Source organism: Oncorhynchus mykiss, chromosome 25 (assembly GCF_057628025.1).
Source record: "Oncorhynchus mykiss isolate SJ-2025 chromosome 25, ASM5762802v1, whole genome shotgun sequence".
Lineage (NCBI taxonomy): Eukaryota > Metazoa > Chordata > Actinopteri > Salmoniformes > Salmonidae > Oncorhynchus > Oncorhynchus mykiss.
In genome coordinates this window covers 49582656-49597088 of record NC_143046.1, presented here as the reverse complement: position 1 = coordinate 49597088, position 14433 = coordinate 49582656, and the positions used below count along the sequence as shown (strand labels likewise).

The following is a 14433-nucleotide window of genomic DNA, read 5'->3' as shown; positions in this document are numbered from 1 at the left end:
TATTATGGTGTTTCTATTCCATGAGTAGGTGTTCACTCACCTCGACATCATCACTTTTAAAAGTGCAAGGACGTGTCCGAATCCGTATCACTTTCTACAGTGAAAAGTCGTAGCCGCTTTGGCGTAGTCATTTTTAGTCAAATGAACGCATAACCGGAAACGGGGTAATGGTTGATGACAACAGCCACGTGAATATGACAACAGGTTCTTAGCAAGCTCATTTTGCGATTTTGACAAAGATATTATTGTGAGTAAAACAAGGCTGTTTGCGGCTGCTATAGTAATGTAAAGACAGGCCGTCGATGGCCGCTATGGGTTCTAAAGGGTTAAAGTCACCATTGGCCTTATAGTGAAATCCCTGAGGGGTTTCCTTCCTCTCTGGCAGTTCCTCCGAGTTAGGAAGGACGCCTGTATCTTTGTAGCGACTGAGTGCATTGATACACCATCCCAAGTCTAATAAATAACTTGATCTTGCTCAAAGGGGTGTGTGATGGAAATGTTTATGCTTTTCTAATAACCCATTTGTGTTCATGCAAGTGACTGATTGAACACCTGGAAGAAATCATCACTGTGCCCAAACCCTTGTTTTGAGAATGATATCTCAGTTTCAAGGTCTCAACTTGGAGAGAAGAAGCCTCGTGAGGTATTGGTCTGCCACATGCATGAACCAGTATTGGTCAGTCACATAAATGATAGCAAACAAATAATGAATAAGCTAAATCATGCAAATATTACTTTCTGTGTAAGTACATAAGAGAACTAAAACGGGACTGCCCCATTGGAACTCCTGATTGACATGTGTCATATCCTATGGTAGATTTGGATAGAAAACACTCTAAAGTTTCCAAAACTGTTAAAATAATGTCTGTGAGTATAACAGAACTGATATGGCAGGAAGTGGGATTTTTTTGATGTGGGTAGTTTTCAATTGAATGCCTATAGAGTATCTAATGGGTTAGGACCCCGATTGCAGTTCCTATGGCTTCCACTACATTGTTTCAGGCTTGTGAATTGTAGAATCATGCAGAGCTGGTTTGCGCGTGTGACCGAGTGTGCGCCCATCGTTGTTTTTCCTTTCTATTGAATACGCTATGGTCCGGTTGAAATATTATCGATTATTTAAACAATTGACAGCCTGTGGATTAATTATAAATATTGTTTGACATGTTTCGACGAACTTTCCCGGTACTAATAGGATGTATTTGTCTGCATGTTTTGACCGCCTTTGAGCCAGTGCATTACTGAACAAAACGCACCAATAAAACTGAGTTTTTGGGATATAAAGAGGGACTTTATCGAACAAAACAAACATTTATTGTGTAGCTGAGACTCTTGTGACTGCAACCATATAAAGATCTTCAAAGGTAAGTGATTCATTTTATTGCTATTTCTGACTTTTGTAATTCCTTTACTTGGTTGCAAAATGTTCGTATGCTTTCGTAAGCGGAGCGCTGCCCTCAGATAATCGTATGGTATGCTTTAGAGCGGTAGAATTAACAAGAAGTTCATCTTTAAGCCGATGTATAACACTTGTATTTTTTCTAAATGTTTTTTATGACTATTTCTGTATTTTGAATTTGGCGCTCTGCAATTTCACCGGATGTTGTCGAGGTGGGTCGCTAGCGGAACGCCGGCGCCAGAGAGGTTTTAAGAGGTCTTTGTTGTATTGTTTCAGGTAGAATCTACTTAAAAGCTATAAAAGGCTACATATCAACACACACGAGCTTAACTCAATTACTCTCCTAGTATAGGTTCTTTATTGGTGCCAATGGAAATGCCTACAGCAGCCAGGTGGCACCACCTGGGTAACCACACATCCTGCCTAGCCCTACTGAGAGAGACTGGGAGACCTTTTCCACTGCCACCTGTCCTCTTTGATGCCAGGCAAATAAAGACACACACACACACACACAACCACACACTAGTCTCGGAAAGCCCTTGGTCTGATCATTGTTAATGAGGGAGGCCACCTCTCTGCCTAGGTAGACAGACTACACACAGACACACTCATGGGCTAGGTCAAAACCAACAGCAGTCACACACACACACAAAACTGGAGTACCAGGCTTTTGGCCGATAAAAAAAATATATTAAAAAGTTGATAAAACTGTTGCCCCAAAAAATGACTGAAAAAAAAAAAAATCCCATTTCAAAATAATGTTTTTTATTCATTGATGGTAATACATTTGACCATCATGATTAATGGCCTATAGGTTAATTTACATAATAAAGTGGAATTAAATTGGTGTGTGTGTGTGTGTGTGTGTGTGTGTGTGTGTGTGTGTGTGTATTTTTGTTAGGCTACATGAGGAATATCTAACACAACTAATCAAACACGCACAGCATACAGAGCCTTTTGAGCTGGATTTCCCCTGCAGCTCCTCAGCTGGTTGCAGTTGGAGTAAAACATGTGCTTTTATAAGCCCATTCATTGACAAACAATTCTAAATGCAATCCCATGTTAAAAACATTTTTGGTGCACACTTAAAAAGAGCTAGGCCTACTATTTTTTTTCCTCAACTGGAAGCCTAATTGAAGTGCGCCTCCCATTCACAATTCAAGTGAAGGCAACAGGCTACCGGAGCGTCACCACCACTTTACAATGTGAGCTGGAGGCAGTATGCATTTTGAAAACACAGCCCTACTTAATTGTTTGAAACCTGACTCTTTTACATCATATCATGAGGCATGTCTTACCTTGCTTCAAAGTAGTCTATAGGCAAATCCCACCATTTAAATGTGGAGGCAATTATTTTTATAAAGACTGGGGAAGCTTACAATTTATCATTTCATTTCTACCGATCTGCATGCCAGTTATGATTTTCATATGCACATTTTCGTGGAACAGTTTAATTTCAATAATAACGTTTTTGTTTCTCAAAATCATTGTCACATAGTTAAAAACGTATTACGGCTGAAATCGCATTAACGGGATCGATATGACAACAGCCAGTGAAAGTGCAGGGCGCCAAATTCAAACAACAGAAATCTCAAAATTAAAATTCCTCAAACATACAAGTATTATACACCATTTTAAAGATACACTTGTTGTTAATCCCACCAGTGTCCGATTTCAAAAAGACTTCAGACGAAAGCATACCATTCGATTAAGTTAGGTCAGCGCTTCTCACAAAAAAACAGCCATTATTATATTCCATATTCCAGCCAAAGAGAGGAGTCACAAAAAGCAGAAAGAGATCAAATTAATCACTAACCTTTATTGATCTTCATCAGATAGCACTCATAGGGCTTCATGTTACACAATACATGTATGTTTTGTTCGATAAAGTTCATATTTATATCCAAAAATCTCAGTTTACATTGACGTGTTATGTTCAGTAATGTTTTGCCTCCAAAACATCCCGTGATTTTGCAGAGAGCCACATCAATTTACAGGGAATACTCATCATAAATGTTGATGAAAATACAAGTGTTATGCATAGAATTAAAGATATACTTCTCCTTAATGCAACCGCTATGTCAGATTTCAAAAAAGCTTTACAGTGAAAGCATGCCATGGAATAATCTGAGTACAGCGCTCAGCCACCAAAACAAGCTATACAGATACCCGCCATTTACACTGTATATTGGATAGGCAATCACTTGAAAAACTACAAACCTCAGATTTCCCACTTCCTGGTTGGATATTTTCTCAGGTGTTTGCCTGCCATATGAGTTCTGTTATACGCACAGACATCATTCAAACAGTTTTAGAAACAGTTTTAGAAACGGAGTGTTTTCTATCAAAATCTACTAATAATATGCATATCTTAGCTTCTGGGCCTGAGTAACAGGCAGTTTACTCTGGGCACCTTAGTCATCCAAGCTACTCAATACTGCCCCCAGCCCAAAGAGGTTAATGATAGAAATCTGAAATAAAATTATAAAAATCTAAAAGTTCAAATTAAACTAATGCGAGAGCACCAGCCTATGCCATATGGACACAATAATAAACCATGATCCATTGGTGGCTAAAGAAATGAGCACATGGAACTGCCAATGCAGCAGTAGACCTATAAACTTCAATCTTCAAATAAGTCTAAATACATAAAGCCGACAAATAAAAACGGTTAAAAAAAAGAAGAAATATTCAGGTTCTTCATTTGCATTTCTCTCTCTACTCAGCCTGTCCGCCTCCCTTTCAATGTGTCTTGACTGGAGCTACTCTTTTCCCCATTACATTTCTTTAGTACCGATGATATCTCATGGGGAACTAATAAAAATAAACAAACAATCAAAGGGAACACAATTCACACAATGAAAACAATGAATGCGAAATAATTGGCATTTTCTTTTATCATATTACTCCAGTGCTAGCCTCTCTACATTGGCTTCCTGTTAAGGCTAGAGCTGATTTCAAGGTTTTACTGCTAACCTACAAAGCATTACATGGGCTTGCTCCTACCGATCTTTCTGATTTGGTCCTACAGTACATACCTACACGTACGCTACGGTCACAAGACGCAGCCCTCCCTATTGTCCCTAGAATTTCTAAGCAAACAGCTGGAGGCAGGGCTTTCTCCTATATAGCTCCATTTTCATGGAATGGTCTGCCTATCCATGTGAGAGACGCAGACTCTGTCTCAACTTTTAAGTCTTTATTGAAGACTCATCTCTTCAGTAGGTCCTATGATTGAGTGTAGTCTGGCCCAGGGGTGTGAAGGTGAACGGAAAGGCACTGGAGCAACGAACCGCCCTTGCGGTCTCTGCCTCTAACCCTATTACGGGGCTTACTGGGTGGCAGGTAACCTAGTGGTTGGAGCGTTGGACTAGTAACTGAAAGGTTGTTAGATTGAATCCCTGAGCTGACAAGGTAAAAATATTTTGTTCTGCCCCTGAACAAGGCAGTAAGCCCACTGTTCCCCGAATTTGAAGAATTTGTTCTTAACTGACTTGCCTAGTTAAATAAAAGTTTAATAAATACTGTTCCTCTTCCATGCCGTCCCTAGGAGGGGTGTGTCACTTGAGTGGGTTGAGTCACTGACGTGATCTTCCTGTCCGGGTTGGCGCCCCCCTCGGGTTCGTGCCGTTAAAGGGAGATCTTCATGCCCTATATTCGGCCTTGTTCCAGGGTAGTAAGTTGGTGAAAATCCCTCTAGTGGTGGGGGCTGTGCTTTGGCAAAGTGGGTGGGGTTATATCCTGCCTGGTTGGCCCTGTCAGGGGGATATTGTCGGACGGGGCCACAGTGTCTCCTGACCCCTCCTGTCTCAGCCTCCAGTATTTATTTATGCAGTATTTATGCTTGGATCAGTCTGTTATATCTGGAGTATTAATCCATACTTATCCGGTGTCCTGTGCGAATTTAAGTATGCGTTCTCTGATTCTCTCTCTCTCTTTCTTTCTCCCTCTCTCTCTCAGAGGACCTGAGCCCTAGGACCATGCTTCAGGACTACCTGGCCTGATGACTCATTGCTGTCCCCAGTCCACCTGGTTGTGCTGCTGCTCCAGTTTCAACTGTTCTGCCTGCGGCCTGTTCACCGGACGTGCTACATTTTAGAGGTCCACCGATTATGATTTTTCAATGCCGATACCGATTATTGGAAGACCAAAAAAGCCGATGCCGATTAATCGGCCGATTTAAAAAATAAAATAAAACATTTATTTGTAATAATGACAATTACAACAATACTAAATTAACACTTATTTTAACTTAATATAATACATCAATAAAATCAATTTAGCCTCAAGTAGATAATGTAACATGTTCAATTTGGTTTAAATAATGCAAAAACAAAGTGTTGGAGGAGAACGTAAAAGTGCAATATGTGCTATGTAAGAAAGCTAACATTTCAGTTCCTTGCTCAGAACATGAGAACATATGACAGCTGGTGGTTCCTTTTAAAATGAGTCTTCAATATTCCCAGGTAAGAAGTTTTAGGTTGTAGTCATTATAGGACTATTTCCCTCTATACCATTTGTATTTCATTAACCTTTGACTATTGGATGTTGTTATAGGGACTTTAGTATTGCCAGTGTAACAGTATAGCTTCCGCCCCTCTCCTCGCTCCTCCCTGGGCTCGAACCAGCAACACAACGAAAACAGCCACCACATCGAAGCAGCGTTACCCATGCAGAGCAAGGGAAACAACCACCCCAAGGCTCAGAGCGAGTGCTAACTAGCCAGCCATTTCACTTCGGTCACACCAGCCTCATCTCGGGGGTTGATAGGTTTGAAGTCATAAACAGTGCAAAGCTTGACGCACAATGAAGAACTGCTGGCAAAACGCACGAAAGCACTGTTTGAATGAATGTTTACGCGCCTGCTTCTGCCTACCACCACTCAGTCAGATACTTAAATACTTGTATGCTCAGTTATATGCAACACAGGACGCGCTAGATAATATCTAGTAATATCATCAACCATGTGTAGTTAACTAGTGATTATGATTGATTGTTTTTTATGAGATAAGTTTAATGCTAGCTAGCAACTTACCTTGGCTTACTGCATTTGCGTAACAGGCAGTCTCCTTGTGGAGTGCAACGAGAGAGAGGCAGGTTGTTATTGCTTTGGACTAGTTAACTGTACGGTTGCAAGATTGGATCCCCCGAGCTGACAAGGTGAAAATCTGTCTTTCTGCCCATGAACGAGGCAGTTAACCCACCGTTCCTAGGCCTTCATTGAAAATAAGAATGTATTCTTAACCGACTTGCCAAGTTAAATAAAGATTAAATAAAGGTGTTAAAAAAATTAAACATTTTAAAAAACGACGCCCAAAAATATCGATTTCCGATTGTTATGAAAACTTGAAATCGGCCCTAATTAATCGGCCATTCCGATTAATCGGTCGACCTCTACTACAGTGTCCTGGACCTGCTGTTTTCGAATCGCTCTCTCTACCACAGCTGCTGTCTCCAACTCTGAATGCTCGGCTATGAAAAACCAACTGACATTTACTCCTGAGGTGCTGACCTGTTGCACCTTCTACAACCACTGTGATTATTATTATTGTTTGACCCTGCTGGTCATTTATGAACGTTTGAACATCTTGACCATGTACTGTTATAATCTCCACCCGGCACAGCCAGAAGAGGACTGGCCACCCCTCAGAGCCTGGTTCCTCTCTAGGTTTTTTCCTAGGTTCCTGCCTTTCTAGGGAGTTTTTCCAAGCCACTGTGGTTCTACATCTGCATTGCTTGCTGTTTGGGATTTTCAGCTGAGTTTCTCTATAGCACTTTGAGACAATGGCTGATGTAAAAAAGGATTTATAAATCAATGTGATTGATTGATTGATTGACAGGTGAGCTATTCTGGAGAGAGACTAGTCTATATTTTCACCAAACTCCCCTCCTTCTTGTCTCAAGATTTTAAAGAATACTCAAGACATTATCTTCACACTTATTTTAGATGCTTTTCACTGACAGCTGCAACTCAATCAGCTAGGCCAATTGCCATGCGCTCTGCCCAAATTGTGGGCTTCACAAATTGGCATGATATGAAACAATCCACAGCTATATAAAATAAAAATGGACTCCTCTGTGGCCAAGTCATGCTTTCTGGTGAAATATTTATGTATAGACAGGAGTAATTATATCGTTTTGGCAAATGTATTTCTATTTACTCCTCATATGCCATTTCTCTCCTGTTCTATTGGTTTTCATCACATTTCTTTCACTGTCCAAAAGCCAAAGGCACAATCCTAGTCATATTAGCAGCCCATCCTAGTTGTTGCATCTTTAGATTCCCCCTCTTTTTACGTTTCTAAAGGAGATTTTCTTTTCTGTCACATATTAAACAACTCTCACCAGGTGCAATGTTTAGGATGGAGTTTTCCCCTGAATTGCATTTTGTCAAATGTTTGAAAATTAAGTGTATTGGCTAACAGGAGTTGCTTGTTCTGTTAAAATGAATTACCATAATCTAAATATGATTTATGTCATTCTGAGCAACGTGGGTGGACTCCCCAATACATATGGGTCTTTACATTTTTCAAATGGCCAGTAAATAAAAAAATATTCCAGGTGACATGGTCTGGCACTACATTGTCCTTTCGGGATTTTATTATTTTACCTTTATTTAAGTAGGCAAGTCAGTTAAGAACAAATTCTTATTTACAATGTGGCCTACCTCGGCTAAACCCTAACGACGCTGGGGCAATTGTGCGCCGCCCTATGGGACTACCAATCACAGCCAGTTGTGATACAGCCTGGAATCGAACCAGGGTCTGTAGTGACGCATCTACCACTGAGTTGCAGTGCCTTAGACCGCTGTGACATTCGGAAGCCTATATCTGAACTCAACATCTGTCCCTCAGAAATGAACATGTCATTGTGGCAGCAGTTAGCCATAGGGACTCCAAAGTAGGATAGCTCTTTGACTATTAACCAGGCCATCTATACAATTACCAAAAGCCCTGTATAGCCTATTTGGGTGTTTTGTCATTTCCCGCTAGCTAGCTAGCAGCAGCAAGATACATGATAATCTTGTCAATATACTTTCACAAACCAGCACAATGGATCCTGGTGAAGCGTGAGCTGTAAATATCATATGCATTTTATCAACTAGAAGACTCAATAGTCAGATTCAACCCGGTCTAAACGAAAACAATATTTCGACTAGACCGGGTTGCTAGCTTAGTCCATTTCATGCAGACAGGCTCTGCATCAGTAGTTGACGCTAACTACACAAGTTACCAATTCACATACACTGCTGATCATTTTCGCAGATACTAGCTACTGTGTCATTCACGAGTAAATTATGATCCTTACTCAAAATATTAAATGGATGACAATGATATGAAACGGTAACGTTAATTTACGCTCAGTTAGCTAGCTACACAACTGCATGAATGGCCACAGCTGATCAGGCCAAGCTTGCTGCGCATAAAAACAACAACAAACCACAACCTCGTACCAACTTGCCACTCTAGCTATTGGTGCAATGTCAAACACTTTAGAGAGAACGATTTACAGTACCTGGTCTTCCTATGGAAAAGGTAACCGGTGAGCAATCTGTCTCTGTATTTGGTCCAGGATGCTCATGATGATGAAACAAAATTCCTCAACTCGATGTTAATGTTGACGTGTGTGTTGTGAGAAACAATAGTGGAATCTGCGATTCGGCTTCCAAATAAAAGTCCCACATTGAAACGAACGCAAACCGATAAAAATAGTGGGAATCAAGCCACAATTGTACTAGATAAGGCTAAAACAAGATTTGTTTAAGCAATAAGGTATGAGAACCCAGGATTTATCATGTGATAACTCCACATCGGGCCTGACAACTGCTAGGAGAGTTACCACATGAGAATCCCCAGATTTGAGGACATTAAACTGACATATGGAATTGTTTTAAGATGATCATGTATCTTTTCTATTTATTTTAATTTTTTAACCTGTTTTCTCCCCAATTTCGTGTTATCCAATTGGTAGTTACAGTCTTGTCCCATTGCTGCAACTCCCTTACGCACTAGGGAGAGGCGAAGGTCGAGAGCCGTGCGCCCACCCGAAACACAACCCAACCCAACCAAGCCACACTGCTTCTTGACACAATACCCACTTAACCCGGAAGCCAGCTGCACCAACGTGTCGGAGGAAACACTGTGCACCTGGCTACTGTGTCAGCATGCACTGCGCCTGGCCGCAGGAGTCGTTAGTGCGTGATGGGGCAAGGACATCCCTGCAGGCCAAACCCAACGACGCTGGGCTAATTGTGCACCGCCCCATGGGTCTCCCGGTCACGGCCGGCTTCGACAGAGCCTGGACTCAAACTCAGGATCTCTAGTGGCACACTGCGCCACTCAGGAGGCGATGAATCATGTATCTATTTGATTTTGAAATGTAGGACCCCTGTAGGTATAAAAATATATATATAAAAAATATTTGATAAAATATTGAATTTGGCCTTTACTACTATAGCCCATAGAAACACACTGAATAACACATTCATAAATGTAAAAAAAAAGACAGTAAAAAAATTGATCATAAGGAATAAGGTTTCTGTGTCTCTCCTGTATCTAGGAGATATAACAAAACTCAGGAAATATATATCGGGTTTTTTTTACACATATTTAACCCCTTTTTGGGTAGGCACAAAACTACCTCCATTCTTCCATAAATTATTTAAACCGGTACAGTTTACCTTCAGAGGAGTTGTGTTCATGAGTCTCATTTTTCCATAGAGAGGTCATATTAGTTTGTAGGCCAAACCGTTAGGACGCGACAGATGTTTTCGTGAGAAGGATGTCTCATGATCTGACAAACACCATAGTAGCTCGGCCACCTTCCACCGTAGATGCGGAAGGTTGCCATAGGCGGATTGAGACGTCTCTAGATTATAAATTGACAGATTTTGATGGGGATTTTTTTGTTATGTTACTTAGATTGACGCAACGGTGCATCAATAGACTCTAGACAAATTACACAAATATTAGCGTTGTAGCTCTTATTGTGGAACTTCAACTGTGCGAAATCACCTCACTATTGTTAGAGTTGCGTCAATTCGAATCTGGTATCAGGATAAATATGACAATGAGTCACCGATTGTATGCTATGTATTTTTTATTAGCTAAGCAATAAGTGGTAAATGAAATTTTCGTATATACGGGCTCTCTGTCCCACCTCGCAGGGCAAACAGAGAACTGACTTGTTCTTGACAAAGATATTATAAATATACTCTGACAGAGGTAGTTCCTGCTTCCGAGCCGGCCTGTCACAGAGTAGAGACTGGGCGTGGTTTAGACTCACCCAGCCTATTGTTGATTGTTGGCGCAGAGGCTGGTCCCAGCCCCCTAAGCGCTTCAGCGGTCAGTTGCTGTAGCTGTATAGAATATACAGTGATCAGGCACCTGGCTCCTGTTATCTAACAAAAGACCGTTTGTTCTCGCAACACTACGTTCTGAATGTGCCCCCACCAACTCATTACACAGTTCCTGTCTTCATGTCATTCTGTATTTTTCCATCATGAGGAAGGCCCATGGCCCTGAAACTGTTAACAATGTTTCAAGTCAGCTATGTTGCATAACACATACAAGCCAACAGCAGATAATATTCAATCACATATATGGTAACGGGCTATATTGCATAACATAGAATCCTCATAATCCCCCTTTTTACACCGGCAAGGGGTGTAACCACACCATCCAATATACTAGGTTGCTGATGAACCCAGGAACTTTAAACCTTTATTTTTTGAATATATGAAGTGATGCACGTCCCTTTGTTGATTAACATATATATATATATATAAACTGGAGTTTTTGATTCCCCCTTTTGACACCCACAAGGGTGTCACTCATTATCCTTTATTTCAGCGGTCCCAACATACCATTTCATGTTAATAGCATTTCATGAAAATAATAAAACGTTTATTATTAAAAAATATATATTATTTTATTTACAGAAAAACAGAAAATCAACAAAGAAAAATAGGAGAAAAAAAAATCAACAAAAGATATATGCTTTTGTCTCTCCCAAAAATAGGATAAAACCTTATTGTTTATTGGCATGTTAGATATAGGATAAAACTTTGGTTATGGAAAACAGAGTAAAGCAAAGCAAAGTATTATTATAAACCATCTGGTCCTCTCAGCTACTCCTATCCTGTACCAGGTGGGCTCCTTGCCACCCAGGGACTCTAAACCTTCACATAAGAGAGGACAAGTTATATCGTACACGTTATGTATTTAAGAAGTTATCATTCCACGACATCACCCACAGAAAACCAGGGGTAATCCTCAGTCAGCCCCATCTTTCTCCGGAAGTTAGATTCCGTATCTGCATCTCCTTCAGGGGCATCAAGCACGGGCATCATACCTAAAGCCTGTACCACATCTGTAACAGACTTCTTCAAACAAGGTATTAGGGTCAGAAATCCAGTAACCACCAGTGATGCATACTCACCAAGCCACACCCCCATCCAAGACATCCAGCCAGACTCCTCCACCCCAGCCACGCCCTTCATTTCTGCCGAAAGCTTGTCCAACCCAACCACTGATTTTGATATACTCCCATCAGGACTGGTATTATTAGGTATAAATGTACAACATTGTTCACCAAACATTTTGCAAACCCCTCTCTGACTGGCCAGGATCATATCCAAAGTCAATCTATTCTGCCTGGCGGTCCTGGTAGTAGCCTCCAATTGCTCGGCCATACCTGTAAGGGCAGAGCGGGTATAGTTAACAAAACGTTGTTGATTATAGTATATATAATTAATCCATGAGGTCTGTGTAGCATCTACAATAGCTGGGCCAATAATGGGGAGCAGATGCCATAAACCATCATTCCTGTTTAGAGCCTAGAATCCCTGAGGAACACCCACTGGCACACCTAGTAGGTTGAAATGTATATTACCTGTTTCCTCAGACCAAGGTGTATCACGCTTATATCTGGAGTACGGGTGAACATCATTGGGTACTTTTCTAGTTGATCCCAGGAGCTGATGAGCTGTAACTTCAATAATGGTTAGTGGTATTATCAGACTGGCTAAAGCACACGTACCCTGCCAGTTACCTCTAAGGACAGGTGTTAAATGCCTGTTTGGGCCACACATCCACCATACATCAGCAACACCCTTAGTTTGATTCAAGCCTTTCACTGGCCAGGTGGCGTTAATGGTTATGTTATTACTACAATCTGCTGCAGGCAACTGCCCATAGTCAAAACCCCTACCTGTACCAGTGATGCAACTGTAGTTACCTCCGTACGCCTTAACACCCCAGGGAGTCTTTTGCGGAGGGACTTCCGGGAACACTAGAGACAGAGTCTTACAAAGGGTGGAGTTGGGATTACAGTTTTTCTCAGTCGCTTTGGTGCATTTCTTAGATCAAAAGTGCAATTCTTGATACTACTTGTACAAATTCCAAATCATCTAGTCACTTGTACACATCATTAAAGCAATTTCTTATTCCTTTGAACAAATTGCAATCGATAACGTACAAGTGTCAGCTTTTTTCCACATTATCAATTGCTCATGTCATGTTGATCAAAATATAGTAGATGGTTCTCTGTTGAATAGTCTTACCCCTCAAAACATCTAGGCATTAGTTCCTTGCATATGCCATTACATGCAAAATTGTTTAACTATTTGTCATAAACTGTCAAGCATGGTTTTACACATTTCTATTAGACCTTTTGTACAAAAACGTGAATTGATGAATCGTGCAGGTGAAATTGACCCTCACTCATGAAGGAATGTAAAGTGTTAGTTCAACCAACAATCAACCAGTTGTCTAAATTGCTCAAAGGTGCATCTCATGAAGAATCAATTGGCAAGCATATATAGACAGACCACAACACAGAGTTGCAATGTTTCAATAATGGATGGACCAGGAAACGAACAGGGTCAACAGCCAAGAGGAGGAGGAAGAAGAGGAGCAAGGATGCGTGGTGGAAGGCAAAACAGAGGAAGAGGCAGAAGAGGACATAGGCGCATGTCTGATGACATAAGGGCCACTATTGTAGACCATGTTGTCAATCATGGCCTTACAATGGCTGAGGCGGGTCGAAGGGTGCAGCCCAATATTGGGAGATCAACCGTGTCCTCAATAGTTCAAACGTTTCGAAGAGAGAACAGGTATGTCCACCAATGTACAGTGCACTGTTACTGTATATAAGCAGTATACTGTATACTTCCTACAATGCTTCATATTACAGTAGTCCACTTGTATTTCACAGCATACAGAAATATACTCTATACAGATACATACTGCACCTTACATGCACCCACCTGTATGTTTTACAGTAAAATGTGTGTTCGTATAGTTTTTGTCTATGTGAAAGTGTGTGATGCATCACTGCATTTTCCCCCACATAGGACTGCAAGATTACCTCAAACCGGTGGCAGAGGACGCCTTTTCACACCTCAACAGGAGGAGGCTATTTGCACCATGGTCCGAGCAAACAATGCCATGAGACTCAGGGAAATACAAAGGACCATTATAGAAGACAACGATGTCTTTGAAAACCTCCGTACGGTTAGCATCTCAACCATCTACAGGGTGCTGCATAGAAACCAAATGAGTATGAAACAGCTGTACCGTGTACCATTCCAAAGGAATGAGGACAGAGTTAAGGAGCTACGGTACCAGTATGTACAGGTAAAACATATATTTATGTAACTACTTTACAGCAACATTTTATAGTGATACATAGTACAGTAAGCATAAACTGCACACATTTCCATTGCTGTGGAAGGAACATGCAATATATGTACATTTTATGTCACTCTTCCTTACCAAAACAAATTCAACTGTGTGTTCTGGGATATAGCGTATAATGGAGTTGGAATCAAGTGAACCCTCTCACAACTTTGTATACGTGGATGAGGCTGGCTTCAACCTGACCAAATGCAGAAGGCGAGGACGGAATATCATCGGTCACAGAGCTACTATGGATTTGCCAGGCCAACGGCGAGGAAATATCGGAGCATGGTGTCCTAACCCATATCCCCCTTATAGGGCCATACAACACCCAGCATCTACTCAACTTTTTAG

At 41.0% G+C, this 14433-nt stretch overlaps 1 protein-coding gene across 3 annotated transcripts in view; it reads right to left on the bottom strand.

The window, feature by feature from the left end:
* Positions 1-9497, bottom strand: part of LOC110505243 (CAP-Gly domain-containing linker protein 4) — a 97405-nt gene extending 87908 nt beyond the window's left edge. Inside the window, exon 1 of one of the 3 annotated variants that reach the window (XM_021584347.3) lies at positions 8915-9497. The gene's annotated coding sequence lies outside the window, so the exon portion shown is untranslated. The remainder of the gene's footprint in view (positions 1-8914) is intronic. The other 2 variants (XM_090220442.1, XM_090220441.1) reach the window with 2 other exon arrangements.
* Positions 9498-14433: the final 4936 nt, after the last annotated feature.